Source organism: Lissotriton vulgaris, chromosome 5, assembly GCF_964263255.1.
Source record: "Lissotriton vulgaris chromosome 5, aLisVul1.2, whole genome shotgun sequence".
Classification (NCBI taxonomy): Eukaryota; Metazoa; Chordata; class Amphibia; order Caudata; family Salamandridae; genus Lissotriton; species Lissotriton vulgaris.
In genome coordinates, this window is record NC_141693.1 from 1537482826 (window position 1) to 1537499267 (window position 16442).

Consider the following 16442-nt stretch of genomic DNA (forward strand, 5'->3'; position numbering starts at 1 on the left):
AACCAGAAAAAAGTAGAGCCCCCTGCAATTAAATCTGGCTAAGTGTGAAAGCCTGGGAAAATAATGATCACTCATCACTCAAGTTTCAAACATTGCAAATCAATAATCGTCTCAGGAAATTTCCCTTTATTACAGTTCAACTCACCCTCCCTCACTGTCAGCCTTTACAATAATCATCACTCACACTCACTCAATTATATGATCACTTATTAGTGCAATGGTTACCTGTTCCACTCCAAGCACAGTGGTAGGTTCACTATCTCCCCTTTAATGCAAGTAATAGATTAGAATATGGCAGCCTTGTAAATCAAACGATTGTCTTGGGCAGCCATGCTAGATGGTGAAAAAAACAGAAAGATCATAGGAGTGGACCCTGAGGTCCTGCCCTCTTTGTCATCTTACTCTGTCCATTCATAAAAACAAGGCAATACCCCTATGCACGACTCCCAATACCCATTCTGATTCAAAGCTCACTATTACAGATTCAACATACTCAAAGATAGGTGTGAGGTGATTTAAAGCAGCACTTATTAAAATTGCTGTGGCTTTTTCAGAATTCATTGACTCTCAGGATCTGGACCTAGCGTTCATAACAGAAACCTGGGCTGATGCCGGGTCGGACCCAGATCTTGTTATGGCCACTCCTCTGGGTTTTACCATTTCTAGATTAGACCCCCCCCCAAAAAAAGGGATGAAGATTAGCTATTATTGCACAGGAATATCTAAAAACCTCCTTTAAGCCCCTTCAAACTGCCTCTAACTGTGAAGCCTTGGTCTTCAAAATCACCTTGACCAGCTGGTTCTCATTCAATGGAGTACTGCTTTACAGACCTTCTAGCCCTAGTGCAAACTTTTTCTGCAACAGTGGTCAGTTGCTGGATATTAAGCTGCTCTTTCCAGACTTCACTATTTTAGGCGACTTTAACCTTCATCTTCAAAATGTTACATCTAAAGACGCAGTTGCCCTCACCGTTCTTATGGGGATTGTGAGCCTTTGTCCAGCTTGCGGACAGCCCTACCCATAAGGCCAAATGGATGGGATCTTTTCGGACAACCCGTTTCTGGGTTTCTCCTCTATCATCCCGCTTGCTTGTTCAGATAATTCAACTGTGATGTTTAGTATGTGTCCAGAACAAGCAGCTGAACCAGAGCCCCCTCACCTAAACAAATTAGTGAAACGTCCAAAGCACAAAATTACTCAAGAAAGCTTTAAGCAACACCTGGACTCTTTGAGACCAGGTTTGTCTGTGGACTTGGATGAGGCCACACAAACCTACCATAATTGGATCACCAATAATTTTGACTCAATAGCACCCCTAAAGTATGCAACCGTTAAAAGGTCCACCCCTTCTGAAGCATGGTGTGATGAAAGCCTGAGATAACAGAAACAAGTCTGTCGAAGGCTGGAAAGGAACTGGCACACAAACTTTGAAACAGACAAAAATCTTGCATGCAAAAGAACCCTGGTAGACTACAAAATAAACAATTTGACTAATAAAAAAAAAATATTTCTCTACCAAAATAGGTCCTTTGCTCAACTCCTCCAGAAAACTCTTTTCCACAGTACAGAAAGTCCCTCCCCAGAAAAACGCAGGCATAAACCATGACTTTTGTAACCAGTTAGCACTCTTCTTTCAAGCAAATGTAAAAGCGGTCTCGAGCTCCTTTATCCTCACTCAGGGAGGAGGATGACGTCAACCCAACGGTTCCTCCACCACTAAGAAGGAGGTCTTACGTGTGGAGAGTCTTTTGTTAGACACAATCCCCTGCCTCCACAATTTTAGCAACATCTCAGTAACACGGTTATGATTATGCTTTGCCAGATGAGATCAGGTTCACCCTGGGTGCCATGTGCCCAGATACTTCCTGATTGCCTGGAAGAAGGCATCTATTGTGCCACTGTTGAAAAAAACAAACTTAGATAGTCGAAATGCGAACAGTTCCAGGCATATATCCTGTCTTCCTCTGCCCGCTAAGATCATTGAGAAGGCCATGAACATGGAACTCACCAAGATCCTGGAGGACAATACGATGCTAAACTGTGCACAATATGGCTTCAGAAATCAACATGGCACTGGGTTGGCCCTAATCAATGTGGCAGAAGAAATCAGGGAGGTCCTGGATAAAGGGGGAAGTCAGTTTTTGGATATATGTCATTACAACGCGCGCGTTACAACGACCTACCATTACAACGCGGTTGTAACAATGCAAGTCGTAACAACGACTTGAGTTGGGGGGGGGCGCAAATTTAAAACATTTAATTTACTATTCCAACACCAGTCCCCGTGGATAGTAGGGAAGGTGTTAGGATAGTAAATTAAATGATTTACTATCCTCGAGCGCCCCCCAGCGCAATGCGTTGTAACAACTTTCGTTGTTACAACCGCGTGGTAATGGTAGGTCGTGGTAACGCGCGCGTTGTAAACGTTGCGCACCGTCAGTTTTGATCCTTTTGGATCTTTAGGCGGCCTACAACACTGTTGACCACAATCACCTTATTAGCCGCCTTTCTTCAATGGGGATCAGGGGCAAGGCTCTGGCCCTTCTTTAGTCCTTTCTCTCTGACACAGAACAATTGGTGGAGCTTGACAGGAATAGCTCATATTGGTTTACCCTGCCTTGTGAGGTGCCATAGGGCTCCTTAGCGGAACACTTTTCAAACTGTATGTTACCCCCCTTTTAAACATTTCACTCATAGGGTCCTTCACTGGATGTCCCAAAACTGCCTTAAACTAAACACAGAGAAAACAGTGCAGCTCCTATTTGGGCATGACACCTCTTTCTGGTAACCAAGCTGATGGCCTCAGGAAATGGGCAAAATTCCCATACCCGTCTCCAAGGTTAAAAACCTTGGTGTTTATTTCCATTCCAAGCTTTCCTTTGAGGGGCAAATCAATGCAATCACTCCTTCCTGTTTTTTTATGATCAAAACAATCAGAAAAATCCTTCCTTTAATCCCTTTAGAGCTACAGAAAGCAATGGTAACAGCTCTCATATTGTCCAGACTGGATTTTTGTAGTGGGCTGTTATTTGACATATGCTCACAATTTCGAAATAAAATGGAGGTCCTGAAGAATGAAGCGGCCGGCTTGCTGCTTGACATACCGAAACATCAGTCAGCAGCACATGCTTTACCAGCTTTGCATTGGCGACCAGTTAAAAAAAGTATCGAATTCAAGGTCCTCTGCATTGCCTTTAAGGCACTTCATGGATTCAGCCTTGACTTCCTGGCAAACATGGTCAAGTGGTATCTCCCAGAGAGGGAGCTTTGCTCTGCAACGTCTGCAAATCTTGTAGTCTCCAGGACTAAAACAGCATTTTGGGGGGTGAGTAGCTTTGTTGTAGGAACAGCCAGATTGTGAAATTCTCTCCCAATTGGAGTGAAGACAGAAAGCAACCTCCTGGTCTTCCGTAAAACCTTAAAAACTTTGCTGTATAACAACTAGCTGTCCCGTCTCCTCCTACTCCCTGCGCACGCTTACATATGAGGATGAGCCACCGTGCCTAGAAACCTCAGTGTTTTAGCACACATTATAAATCCAAATGTAATGTCATTTCATTTCAAGTTTGTGAAGACCAATCACACCCAGGGAAAACACAATCGCCCATCACTCAGGCCCCAAATGTTGCAAATCAGTAATCTCAGGTAAGTGCCCACATTACAGTACAACACCCTCCCTCATTGTCAGACTTTGGACTTTGATCTTGGCAGGCAATCTTGTAGATAAATAATGATTTTATGGGGCAGAGCTTCTAGTGCTAAGTGATGCAAAAAGGAATAGGCATAAGGCAATAGGCATGCAAGGGGGGTGGGTGTTGTCCCCAATGTGATGAAGGAATTGTGGAGGCTTCTTCAATGGACATGGGTCCAACTGCAATTTGGTAATATATGTGATGAATAAAAAAGGTGGAGGCAGGATAAATCTGACACAAGCTACTTTTTTAGTTTTTTGTGTAGAAAGGTCAATTAGAAAACATTACAAAGTCATACAGGGACACTTACATACTTAGTGCAGGAAGTAGAGTTCCTTCTCAAGCATAGGTGGTTCACACAAATGTTGTTCAGCTAACACATGTGATTCAATGTTGGGCCAATCGCCCTCGTCCTGTGCTGCTGTTTCAGGAATAGTGTAATTGTGTGGTATAAAATGTTGGTTCATTTTGATCATAGTCAATCCCTCCACATTTTGAGGCAAGAGTCTGGTCCTTCTCACTGTAACATCTGGACCACCTGCATTGAACACATGTTCAGCAGGTACACTGGTGACAGGACAAGCCAGATACTTTATTGCTAGCCTGCTGAGCTCTGGCCATTGGAGCAGCTTCCCATACAAATACATCAATGGATTTTCATACACATAGACCTCTTTGGGATCATCCAGATACTTCTGGAACATTCTGTGGATGGCCACTGGTGCTGCCACTAGCTCAACCTGTTTTGCCATCTCCTCTGCACTGGATTTGAGCCCTGCCTATTGAAACCAACACAATGCAGAGGTTGGGTCTAGTCCTTCTGTCACTGTTGTTGCCGGTGTTCTGGTTAATGATGTTGTTGGCTGCTGTGAGACAAGATTGCCCTTTCTGGAAGCTGAAGGTTCCCGCCGTTCTTACTCCAAGTCCCCTGCTTGCTCTTTTATCCTCTTCTTGTATTTTAAAACATCCCCTTCAGAAAAAGGAATGAAAGTGGGCAGAATTTATTTGTACCGAGGATCAAGTATTGTGGCACAGATTTACTCATTGGACTCAATGATGTCATGTTCCAGCCTTGTATTACAAGCCAAGCAAAAGACTAAAGTGTCAACCAAGGTATGCGATTCTGTGTTTTCATTCACACCTGTGGAGGCAAACCTTTCAGACACCTTCTTTACCTGGTCTTGTAGGAGATTCAACAACCGGATAGCTTGGCCCATCAATTCTTGATAGATCCTTGCTTGATTCCCATGTGAAAACTCAAAAAGGGAGTACCATCTTTTTCAGGCATTTGACTACACCCCATTTGTCTGCATCCATGGTCCTAGCTTTCCCAACTGCATTCCCTCCTCTTTGAATGATATAGTCATTCATTTGTTTGTACTGCTCAAACAGATGTAAAAGGTCGAGTTCCAACATGTTGGCACCTCCTGTATCATGGCTATACCTGGTACTCTATTATTACGCTGAATCATTTCTGGGCTTTAAAATAATGTCAGTATGTTGCTGACTATGTCTTCCACTTTGATGCAATGGGCCAACTACAGGATCATAAAATAACCGCTGTCTGACATGGCCTTTACTATGTAACTACCATTTTTCATGGCAACAAATCCGATTCTGAGACCTCTGGGTTGCATCCATTCATACACCTTGCTGTTAAATTTCTCCAAGATGTTTACAGACATATGTGATTTCTCAAGATGTATTTTTTGAGACAAACTCTTGTGTTGCAAACACTTGTATTGCAAATGCTACATACTGTAATGTGTTCCACCTCTTGCTAACCATAAAAAATTCCCAAACTGGGGAGTAGTACTTTTCTAGGTCTTGCCTAGACAGCGCATGCGCTGCTGCAAGACCTATAGTAAACAGAAATATGGAGGGTAATTTCTCCTGTTGCTTGCCATTGGTTGATTCTGGCATAGGTCTTTGTATCTGGCTTATGGTTGCCTTTTGATTCAATATGTCACTTCCGTTTTGCCTCCGTTTTCCAGGAAGCAGCACTGACCAACTTCAGTCTAGTTCCGCTGCTGGCTGTTGTAGGAAAGTGGCTCTGTATATACTGGACCAAAGTAAGGTACAGTGTGTACAGAGTCCACAGTTCCCGGAGGTTTGGCAGAGGTTAAAGTTAGATATAATCTTACTCTCTAAAGTGGCAGCTTGGTTGAGCAGTAAGGCAGTATCAGAGGACAGTGTAAAGCATTTGTTGTACCCACTCATTTAGCAAATGGTCTCACACACTCAAGAACTGAACTCTAGGCCAATTGTTTTGTATCAAAATATATCTTTTTTTCATTTAGGAATCAACAAGGTATCAAAATATACTTTTTGAGAATGAGTTACTTTAGTTAAATACTTTTCAAATATGCAATATAATGATTGCAATAGTTACAGTTGTTACAATAAGCAACACAATTTCAAACATAATGCAACATTGAGCTCAATAGGAATTTCTAGATAAATGCAATTAGTTACTTTATTGATTATTTTTCAAACCACAGGACTGGATCCTAGATTCAGTCCTGGGACATATCCTGTAAACAGTTAAGTAAAAGCGTTTTGGTTACAGTAGTGATTTTTAAAAGAATGTTCATGTATTTTAAAAGTTGAAACTTTTTCACATAGAATCACCAATGTTATCCTATTGGAGGAAATTCACTTAGCAGGTAAGTAATGTTATTGTTACTTTTTCTTACTCAGTGTTGGATCCTGGATGCAACACTGGTGTATCTCCGATAAACAATGCGTTCAAGTCATACAGGCGATATTTAGGGAATATTTGCAGTTTTTGAAAATCAACAGAAACTTTTCTGGTGAAAACCAATCAATGGATTACTATGGAAGGAAATTCAAGTTACTGGTGTGTACAGTTAAAATTACTTTTCAGGGTCAGTGCTGGGCTAAAAGATGCAGCACTGGGTTCTCTCCTGATAACAGGTGAGTAAATCGGAATTTGTTGTTCAGCTGTTTTAAGATGAATATATTAAAGTTTCAAAACTTCACACTTGAAAGAATTTCCAAGTGAAACCAGTCAATGTTACACTATCAAAGAAAAGTGAGTTATTGGCTTTTGGGTAAGTACTTGACGGGAAGAGTTAAGGTTCTGGGGTAGACTCAAGGGTCTCCCAGGGTCAGGTAGGTACAGTTGGTACACCCTAAGCGGCACAGGGGCAGCCGGGTGCAGAGGTAGTTTGGCCCAATGTTAGCCTATGGGCAGCATGGGGCCTTTGGTTAGTGGCTGCTGGCAAGCAAGCCACGCAGTTGTGGGAGCTGGGCTCCTGGTCACTTGCTCAGGGCAAATGGGGAAGTAGAATAGGATAAAGGTTTCACTTCCAGGGGCACTCAGGCGGCTGGGTCCAGGGTACTTTTGAGCCGTCAGGTGCTCAATATTATTCACGGGAAGATTTGGAAGATAAAAAAAGGCTGCAGGCTCGGGACGGAGATTCTTCTGGAGCGACCAAAACTTCGAGAAGTAAGTTGGGATCTTGGAGGACAGGTAGGCACCCCGGAGTTGGGCACAGAGGGCCATGGGGCACAGGATGCAAGGGTGTCTTTTGACATCGGGAATTCATACTGGTCGTGGTTGGAGGGGTCCCTGCTTCTGAGACTGCAGGCATTGTCTGGGTCGTTGAGGAGGGTGCTTAGGTACTGGATTCCAGGTCACACTCACCTGGGGGAACTTCCTCAGGGTATTTGGCCACTCAGGCACAGGCCGGGCTCGGTGGGTGCAGAGTGTGCTGAATTCGCGGTTCCTGCCTGGCACCAGGGGTGTTGCTTGTTTGAGCAGAACCACTGCTCATGGGAGTCCCAGTCTCTAGATGAGCAAGACTGAGAGGTCCTCCAGGGTTTTCAAGGTTGCTGTATGCAGGAGACACCAGGATTTAGCAGGAGCAGGTTCAAGAATCAACAAGCCGGTAGGGCTGGAGCCAAGTCAGTTGGTGTAATCCTTTTGTTGGCATCTGCACAGCACGTCATCCTTCTTCTTGTTCTTCTTGTTTCAAAATTGGGATCTGCTGAAGGAAGTTTCAGGGTGCCCCTAAATAATAAATTTAGGGGCGTTACATGTAGGGTGAGAGCAGGGACCAATGGGTACTTCTCCAGGGGTGAGTACTCCCTCTATCCTGCTCCTCTCCTGTGGGAGGGGGGAAGGAGCCTATCTCTGATCAGGCAGGGCTCCCCGTCTTCAAGATGGCTGTAGCCCCGAGTTGCGCTTCACCTCACCTCTCCCTCCTGAGGGGTGGGGTTGGCAGAGGCTGGCACACCCCCTTTCCTCACTTAGGGTTTCCCGCCAGTCTTCCCGCCAGAGTGGGGGTTAGAACCGGTGGGGACCCGTTGCTGAGTACAGCAAGTGGCCTGGGGAAGGTCACAAAGGCACCATGCCTTTGAAGCTTCCCCTTTTCATCTTGGGGGAGGAGACCCAGCACCTCACCCAGGATGTGCATTGTTGCAGGCCCATGAGAGCGGATGGCTCTCTACCCGGTGGTCCAGCTACATGTAAGCTCTGTGGCAGCCTAGGCAGCCTCTCAGACAAGACGGTGATTTTAGGGTCAGGTTTCAGGGAGCATCTCTAAGATACCCTCTGTAGTGCATTTTACATTAAATCCCACACTGGCATCAGTGTGGGTTTAATGTACTGAGAAGTTTGATATCAAACCTGTCAATCTTCAGTGTAGCCATCATGGTACTGTGGAATTCGTAATGACAACCTCCCAGCACCATATACTCTTAAAGGCATCACTTCACTTACAGTGCCCAGGAATGGCCCTGGGTACTGTAGGGGCACAAGACTCATGCACCTGTGCCCACATCACTGACATAGGGCACCCAGCTAAAGAGATGACTGGTGTATGCCAGGGCAGTGGGTTTGTGGGCATGGCACACAGAGATGTGTGCCATGTCGACTCTTTGTTTAGTTCTGCTCCAGGACACTCAGCCTGCAAAGGCGGTGTGTGTGTGTCAGGGTGCTGGGCCCCTAAGGGTGGCACAATAAGTGCTGCAGCCCTTAGGGGTCTTCTCTGGTCACAATACCCTGGGTACCTAGGGTACCATTTACCAGGGATGACATGTGGCCGGAGATGCCAATTGGGTTTTAGTTTCAACACAGTTTTAGGGAAGGAACACAGGCCTTGGGCACCTGATTGGGAGGAGCCCAGGGCACACTCAGTCAAAGTACATCAGCGAATCAGCAAAAAGTGGGGTCATTCCATGCAAGAAAGTTGGCACTTTTTCTCAGCTGTGATCTATTAATTTAGGGACTACTTTTTTAACCTCTGGTCCCTGCTTGTTCTAAACAGCTGCTCTTCTCTCCATCTCGGGCTGCAGCTGCCCCCTCGTCCCATCTGCTTGATGGGCTATTTTCTTCGTAGAGCCTGCAAAGCACTGCAGATTCCCCTCTTCTTGTATTTATTTACCAGCACTACGCTTTGAGACTTTACTACGTAAGCGGAAAGGAAGAATTTGGCGTGTCAGTGTAATAAATATAGTAGCAACGAGGTGCAAGAATATGGTCCAGAATGTAATTTATTTCCTCGAATATACAACCCGGATGTGATCTCACAGCCAGAAATGCCGACTTTGCTTCCAGTAAACTAGGTTCGAGGCCACATTTCCCCGTGCCAACCAAAAAATTATTGTGTCCTTGTGCAATGTAACACTCCCTGATGAAGTACACAAATATAGTCACAAATGTTCTTTGATTCATTGAGTGCACAACTAGGTGTAACACGATCCTGCCAGTCAGCAACTGCTACACGACAGGAACAAAGATACAAATAATAACACTCACTGAGCCCATAACGCTAGCGTGTGTTAAAGAACACACACCGACACGAGCGCACAGCAGATGTTTAGAATTAAGCACGAGTGCTAAGTGACATGTTAGCATTGCATATGGTTTTCTTTTTTTCTACTAGTCTTGTTTGCGGTAATTATCTTCATTTCTGATTAAAAAACAAAAACGTAAACACATTTCAATTTTTTTACAATATCAATCATTTATTGGGCGCCACGTGCTTCTTACGGGCCGCTTCAGTGGGCCACATCAAAAGCCCGGAAAGACGGACTGCTGGCAACCTGCAGAGAACTGAGTGATCTTTGGTAAAGGGTATCCAATGTCTGGAAAGATCTGAGGAGACCAGAGAGATCGGCAAGACGTGCAGAATAGAAAGGTAGAGTGCAGCCCTTAGCCAAAGCCTAGAGAAACTGACAGAAACCGCACACGCTCAAAGAACTCGAGGGTGGGCAAGAAACTTCACTCTGGGATCTGTGGGCATACTGCAGCATTACCTATCACAAATCAGCAACAAGTACAATGTATCAATCAGTACAAGCGGCAACATCACTGTGCATCATACACCACAAACAGCAATACATATTAGACAACAGCCCATAGACTGTTTTTTACTCTTTCAATTACATTATCAAAGAGTACAGCCTATCACAGATCGTAAACAGCACTACCCACTATACTGTTAGATACTACATATAGTTCACTCTAACAGTATGGTGCACAATTTAACATGACACGAGCAGTAAAAGTATTGTGCATCACACAGCTCAAACAGCACTGTCCAACACAACACCAAAATCAAAGCCCAACGCAGGACACACTGCACCGTGTATTACTCTACGAAGAGTAAAGTGCACACAATGCACAGGCAGAACAGAACATCATACAGCGCAGGCTTAGAGCACACCATCCATTACAGGCACCACAGAGCACTGGACGACAAAAGCAACAAAGTGTGTCACACCATAAGTGAAGTGGCACACGCACCACGCACCACTCAGCACCATCCACCACAAATCACCCAAAAAACGTGCAACCCCAGAACAAACAACATAGCACATGTCAGAGCATAAGCAGTACCCCCCATGAAACATTCTAGACAATGGCACCACAAAGTGCAAGGAGCACGAGGCGTCCCAGAACACAAATAGCAGTGTGAATCCTACAACTGTGCCAATCACACTGTACAACGAACACTGTGCTCATTACTTACAAGCAGGCTGTGTAGCACACACACCAGGAAGCATCCCACAATACAAAACACTGTGCGTCTTATTACACAGGATATCACAGAGCAGAGACAGCATTATGCATCACACTACACAAGTCACATGGAGTACCATAAATCATGCATCACGTTATTCAGCACAAGCAGCGTAGGCATTGGCCAGAACAAATAACATGACGATGAGAGGTATGTGCTTGCTGTGGGTAATGAAAGAACAGAAAGTAGACAAAGGCCACTCTAAATCAAAATAGCAGCCTGCTGGTGAGTGGTTGAGAAGGAGAAACCAGCTGCCAGCTGGGAGCTGGGAGCGCATGCATACCTGGGTAGATAGGTTGCCGCGTGGCTACAGGAAAGGGGAGAACACCAGCTGCTAACATTCTGGGTCTCAGTTGGAAAAGGTAGACACAGCCCCTGACTCGGAACTTGCTGGAACTGCATGTTTAGGGTGACAGTAAAGCAAGAGCGAACAACCAGCTGCATGAATGACAGCAGGGGGAAACAAGCAGCGAGGCTGCAGGAGATAGGCAGCTGGGGTCACAGTAAGCACTAGCCTTCTGGCAGGGGGTCCTGAGACCGTAGCACGAGAGCAGCCTGCCCTGCAAATGGTCGAGGTCAGCTGGCTTGCTAGAGGCAGACAGCTAGAGTCGTAGTGCTTTATTAAGATGAGCAAGGTCGGACCGGGACAGGAACTAGGCCATGGCACCAAAATAGGTGGCCCCCATTAGCAAATCAGATAGCTAAAAAACTGGCCCACATTTTCTAATAGAGGCAGTTTGTAACTTGTAAAGATATGTAGGGTTGGGGATCTGAGCTTGTTACAGGCAATGTTAATGGTAATATCAGGGAATCTAAAGAACAATAAAAAACTTGAAGGTCTGAAAAAAAGCTAAGTCCTCTAGGTTCTCAATGAAAAAACTACAAACTAACACTGCGCTGAACCAGCCCCCAAGTGGTCGAAAGACACTAAGTGTTTGATAGAAGTCCTATCAGCCCACCCTCATGGCGGAGCCTCGTCATTTAGGACATCTAGAAGCAGACTGGTGTATCCGTGCCCAGATGTATCGGCTGGATATCACACTGTTATGGTTCACAGGAAGAAAGTGTCCACGCCACCGGCGGTGCTGATGCAGTGCAGTGCAGTGAAAGTTGAGTGAGTGCTATTAAAATGACGGTCAAGGCAAAAGAAAAATCCTTTTATTGTTATTCACCTGGACGTCACATTAAAAAGGGTGCAAAACAGTGTGACAAAATCACTGTCTACTTTGCTGAGTGGTTAATAAGGCCAACATGTTTCTGCCATGAGGTGCAAGTGCACCGGCATTCTTCAGGTCCACTACTATATAGATATGGCGATATGCAAATCAGCTCTGACCCTGTGCCCCATGGGAACAGTCCAGTCCGAACTACAAAAGCCATGTCCTTCCCAGAACGGAATCAAGCATCCGAGGACCGGGCGAGGTGAGGCTTTATCCCCACACATAGTTGGGTAAGTCTACTTGTTTGTTTAACTTAATTACAGAATTTTCTGTGGTTCACCCTACGGGCAACCGCTATCATTTTACTGGCCGTCAGAGGCATGACTGGCCTAGCTAAGTCTTTTTAGGTTTTCACTGTATGATAAAATAGTTGTGTCCAGGGTTGATTTCCCCTTGGTATCTATCATGTATATAGATTAACAACTAGTTGTTTTATTTCTCTGTTTTTGTTTGCAGGGACTGCATCCTCTATCATCACATGGTTCAAGAGGATATGGTAGGATGGTCCAATTGACCACATTCACTGTTGATAGACTTACTTGAGTCCGACATTTCACTTTTTATGCACTATAAATAGAGTGTATCTTTGCAGTAGCATCTACATAGTAGTGGCCCTGAAGAATGCCGGTGCACTTGCACCTCATGACAGAAACATGTTGGCCTTATTAACCACTCAGCAAAGTAGACAGTGATTTTGTCACACTGTTTTGCACCCTTTTTAATGTGACGTCCAGGTGAATACCAATAAAAGGATTTTTCTTTTGCCTTGACCGTCATTTTAATATCACTCACTCAACTTTCACTGCACTGCACTGTATCAGCACCGCCAGTGGCGTGGACACTTTCATCCTGTGAACCATAACAGTGTGATATCCAGCCGATACATCTGGGCACGGATACACCAGTCTGGTTCTAGATGTCCTAAATGACGAGGCTCCGCCATGAGGGTGGGCTGATAGGACTTCTATCAAACACTTAGTGTCTTTCGACCACTTGGGAGCTGGTTCAGCGCAGTGTTAGTTTGTAGTTTTTTCATTGAGAACCTAGAGGACTTAGCTTTTTTTCAGACCTTCAAGTTTTTTATTGTTCTTTATAGTCTCATTAGGGGTTTGAACTTGGATGGTCTATAAACACACACCCTTTGACCCTCCCTTAAAAGTTGTTTTTCAATATCAGGGAATCACCAGTAAAACCCAACCAACCAGATCTTATAGCAGGCCCACAAACAGACAGAAAAATGGCCCACACACAGAGCTGTCAGATCAGCCCTCCTGGCAATGCCAAATTTCCCTGTAGAACAGTCTGAACCGGGAATAGAGACAACCATGGTGTATAGGCAGAGACTGGCGCAGATGGGCATCCAGGCACAGGCAATAGTTTTGAGCAGCTTGCAGCAGTTGAATAGCTGTGTTGTTGCTTTGCTATAAATTTTGCTCAGAGGATTACTACCACGGGTGTGTCCCCATAGTCTGTATTGGGTTGAAGCCAGAGCTTGTGGTGCTGCAGACTGGTATTGGAGGTGACTAGTGACATCAGGGCATCTGACTGCACATGGCCGCTGGAGAAAGAAGATATTAGGAGAGGAAATCTAGGCATTAAAAGTGTTGAGAAGGCACCTGCTTGAAATGTACTGTTCAGCAAATACCAGTGACCTGTGAGAGAGTTCAGAGGAGCAAAGCAAATGGCCTACTGGAGACAGACAGGTAAGGCCATGTGCTGACATAACCTTTTGAAGTTTAGGCCAATATGTAGTGTACCCAATAGCATTCTGTCTGCCAGAGTTGGATACTTATGGCCTGGGGAGTAGAGGGTGAAGGTAATGTGGTGAATAAGGCACCATGTATTTTGGGGATCAAGAACAATTTACTTGCTTAGGTGGAAGGAGACCGTGATGGGCAACTCCTGCACCTTAGGATCAGGAGCACTCGCCGCTGAGAACTGATATGTGGGTCAGAGGTTGACAGAAGTAGCAATGGGTTTGAAAATGAAATCTGGGCACCATGTGACAAAGCAGCAGCAGCAGAGCCCAGCTGGTGAAAAGTATTAGAAATTAGAAGTGGGTAGAAAACAACAAACTTGTGTTTGGGTGGGAGTACAGTAACACAAATTTGCAATGCAATAGAGTTTGAGCTATTGACGTTGCAAAAGACAAGGTCTTTTATTTTTGTTTTAGTTTTCATAACATAAATAAAAGGCATTGTCATTTACAATGCCAATAGCTTAAACTTGTGTAAATGCGAGACCTATTGCATTGCAAATGCTTGTTGACTGTGCCACTGACACTGCCTGAAGAAGAACTGAAGGTAGGTAGGAGTGTCATCGATTGCCTCTCGTGAATCTGGGGTTGGTAGAGGTCTCATTTGGGGATTTACAAATATGGAAGCTGGTGGCAGTGCTACCTATGCTATATCCCTCAGAACATCTTGATTAGCAATGTCAGACTTCTCAGTGTCACCTTTCACCATGACTGCCTCATCGTCCTTCTCATCATTCCATCCATAAACTAAGTTTTTAGGATACTTTTCTTCTCCGCCGCCTCTTCTGTTGTCTCCTGGACTCTGCCAGGGACCTCTCCATCAGAAGTAGTGCTTAGAGAAAGAAGTGGAGTACTAGTACCCTTCCTTTTCCTTGCTGGAGATCTGAGAATCAATGATTGTAAAAGAAAAGGTTCAACTTCCTGCTAGGAAGTAAGCTCAAACTACTGTTCTGATCCAGCATTAGTCAAATGTACTATTGCTGGCTGCTGTCTACTTTGCTCTATTTCCTGGAAAAATTGTCTACTACTCTGGGAAAAGGGCAAGTCCAATTCAATGTCGCTACTGGTCGCAGTTGACATGATTGCAGTTCTTGCCTCACTGACAGATATGGTCCTGCGCTTAGGTTGGGGTGGTGCTGTTGATGCAGGAGTGCTGCTCTTAGCTTGCCCCCCAGAGGCCAGTGCAGCAGGCACACAAAGTGGTGGTCTAAAAAAGGTTTGGGGCAACATGCCTCTGGTGGGAAGCTACTTCTTCTCACCGACCACTTTCTTGGAAGCATCTTTCTTTGGGGCCATTTTAAAGTTCTTAGTTAGCAGTTGCACCAAGATCCGCAAATGGCAGAAGAGATTAGAGGACCGATGTACGACTGCAGGTGCCTTCTGTTTGGCAGTATTGAAGCTGATGTCTCTTCTCTTGTGCACCTAAAGCAAACAAGCAAGAAGAACATGAATGAAATGTAGCATTGTTGCAGTTCAGTTAGTAGTACAAACAAACACCTTCATTTGGTGTAGTTGTTCAAGTTATTATAAATAATTAGCAATGCAATGTAACTATCAATTTGTAAAACCACACCAACATAAACTTCCATGGTGTACACTAAGGAAGGATCAGAAAGAGCAACAACAACAACATACATATGTAACTGCTTTATGTGGCACTCAGGGAGGTGCAGGCGACAATGGAAAAATCCTTAGACAATGAATGCTGTTGTGCACCTATAGCAGACATTGGGATGATTTCAGATGTTTGGAAAATGAGGAAAACAAATACAAAATTTAAAAAGTGGAAGTAAAAAAATCTAATTAAAAAAATCAAAATAAAAACATTCAACAATACACATTGGTATATAACTTAACACTCAAACTGTTTAAAAACACTCACAGTCATCGGATGATGTCATCACTGATGTCATTTGAGATTTCATCAGTGATTTACGATGTCACAAGTGATGTAATATGTGAGGTCATAAGCAGGGCATTGCCGGAGCATGAGTTACAGTTAGATCACTAACTATAACGGCTACATTTATCTAGTTTTGTACGAGTGACACATGAGCCTAACTATAAAGTATCTGTAATTTTTGGCTTTTATTCTATTTGTCCACTGGGGAGGTGGCGGTCCCCGGGGCTGCGATGGAGGCTTTAGGGCATCCCTACCCACTGGAGAGGTGGCGGTCCCCAGTGCTGTGGTGGACGCCTTTGCTGCATTACTTAAAAAAATAAAAAGTATGCTCTGAGGAGGTGGTGGTCTCTGTGTTAGCGGGGGGCACAGGAACCCCCGCTTTCATAATAAATATAGCCCAGTGGAGGTGACATTCCCTAGTGCTGTGGGGGTGCCATATGCTGCCCGCATTTCAATATCTCTAGCTCCAGGGAGGTTTTGATGCTGTGGAGGCCCCCAGTCTCATTATTTAAACTTGCCCCAGGACCTGCCCCACCAGGGAGCCTAGACTAAACAGCCTCTGCCTCTTTTTTATTTACATTTTTGGCAGGAGTCATGATTCTAATCAAACATATTTAAAACAAATGTTTTTTTTGCCCTGGAGCATCCATGTGGGAACCCACCCACCCATAAGGCATAGGAGGTCAGGGTGTTACTATCCTGCCCCTTTTTCTTTTTTTAATGACAATTCTTATGACTAGGCTCAGGCAAGTCACAAGATGGCTGCCAACAATTCCTGGTTTGAGGTGTTGGCAGCCAGTCTGATCCCATGTACAAGA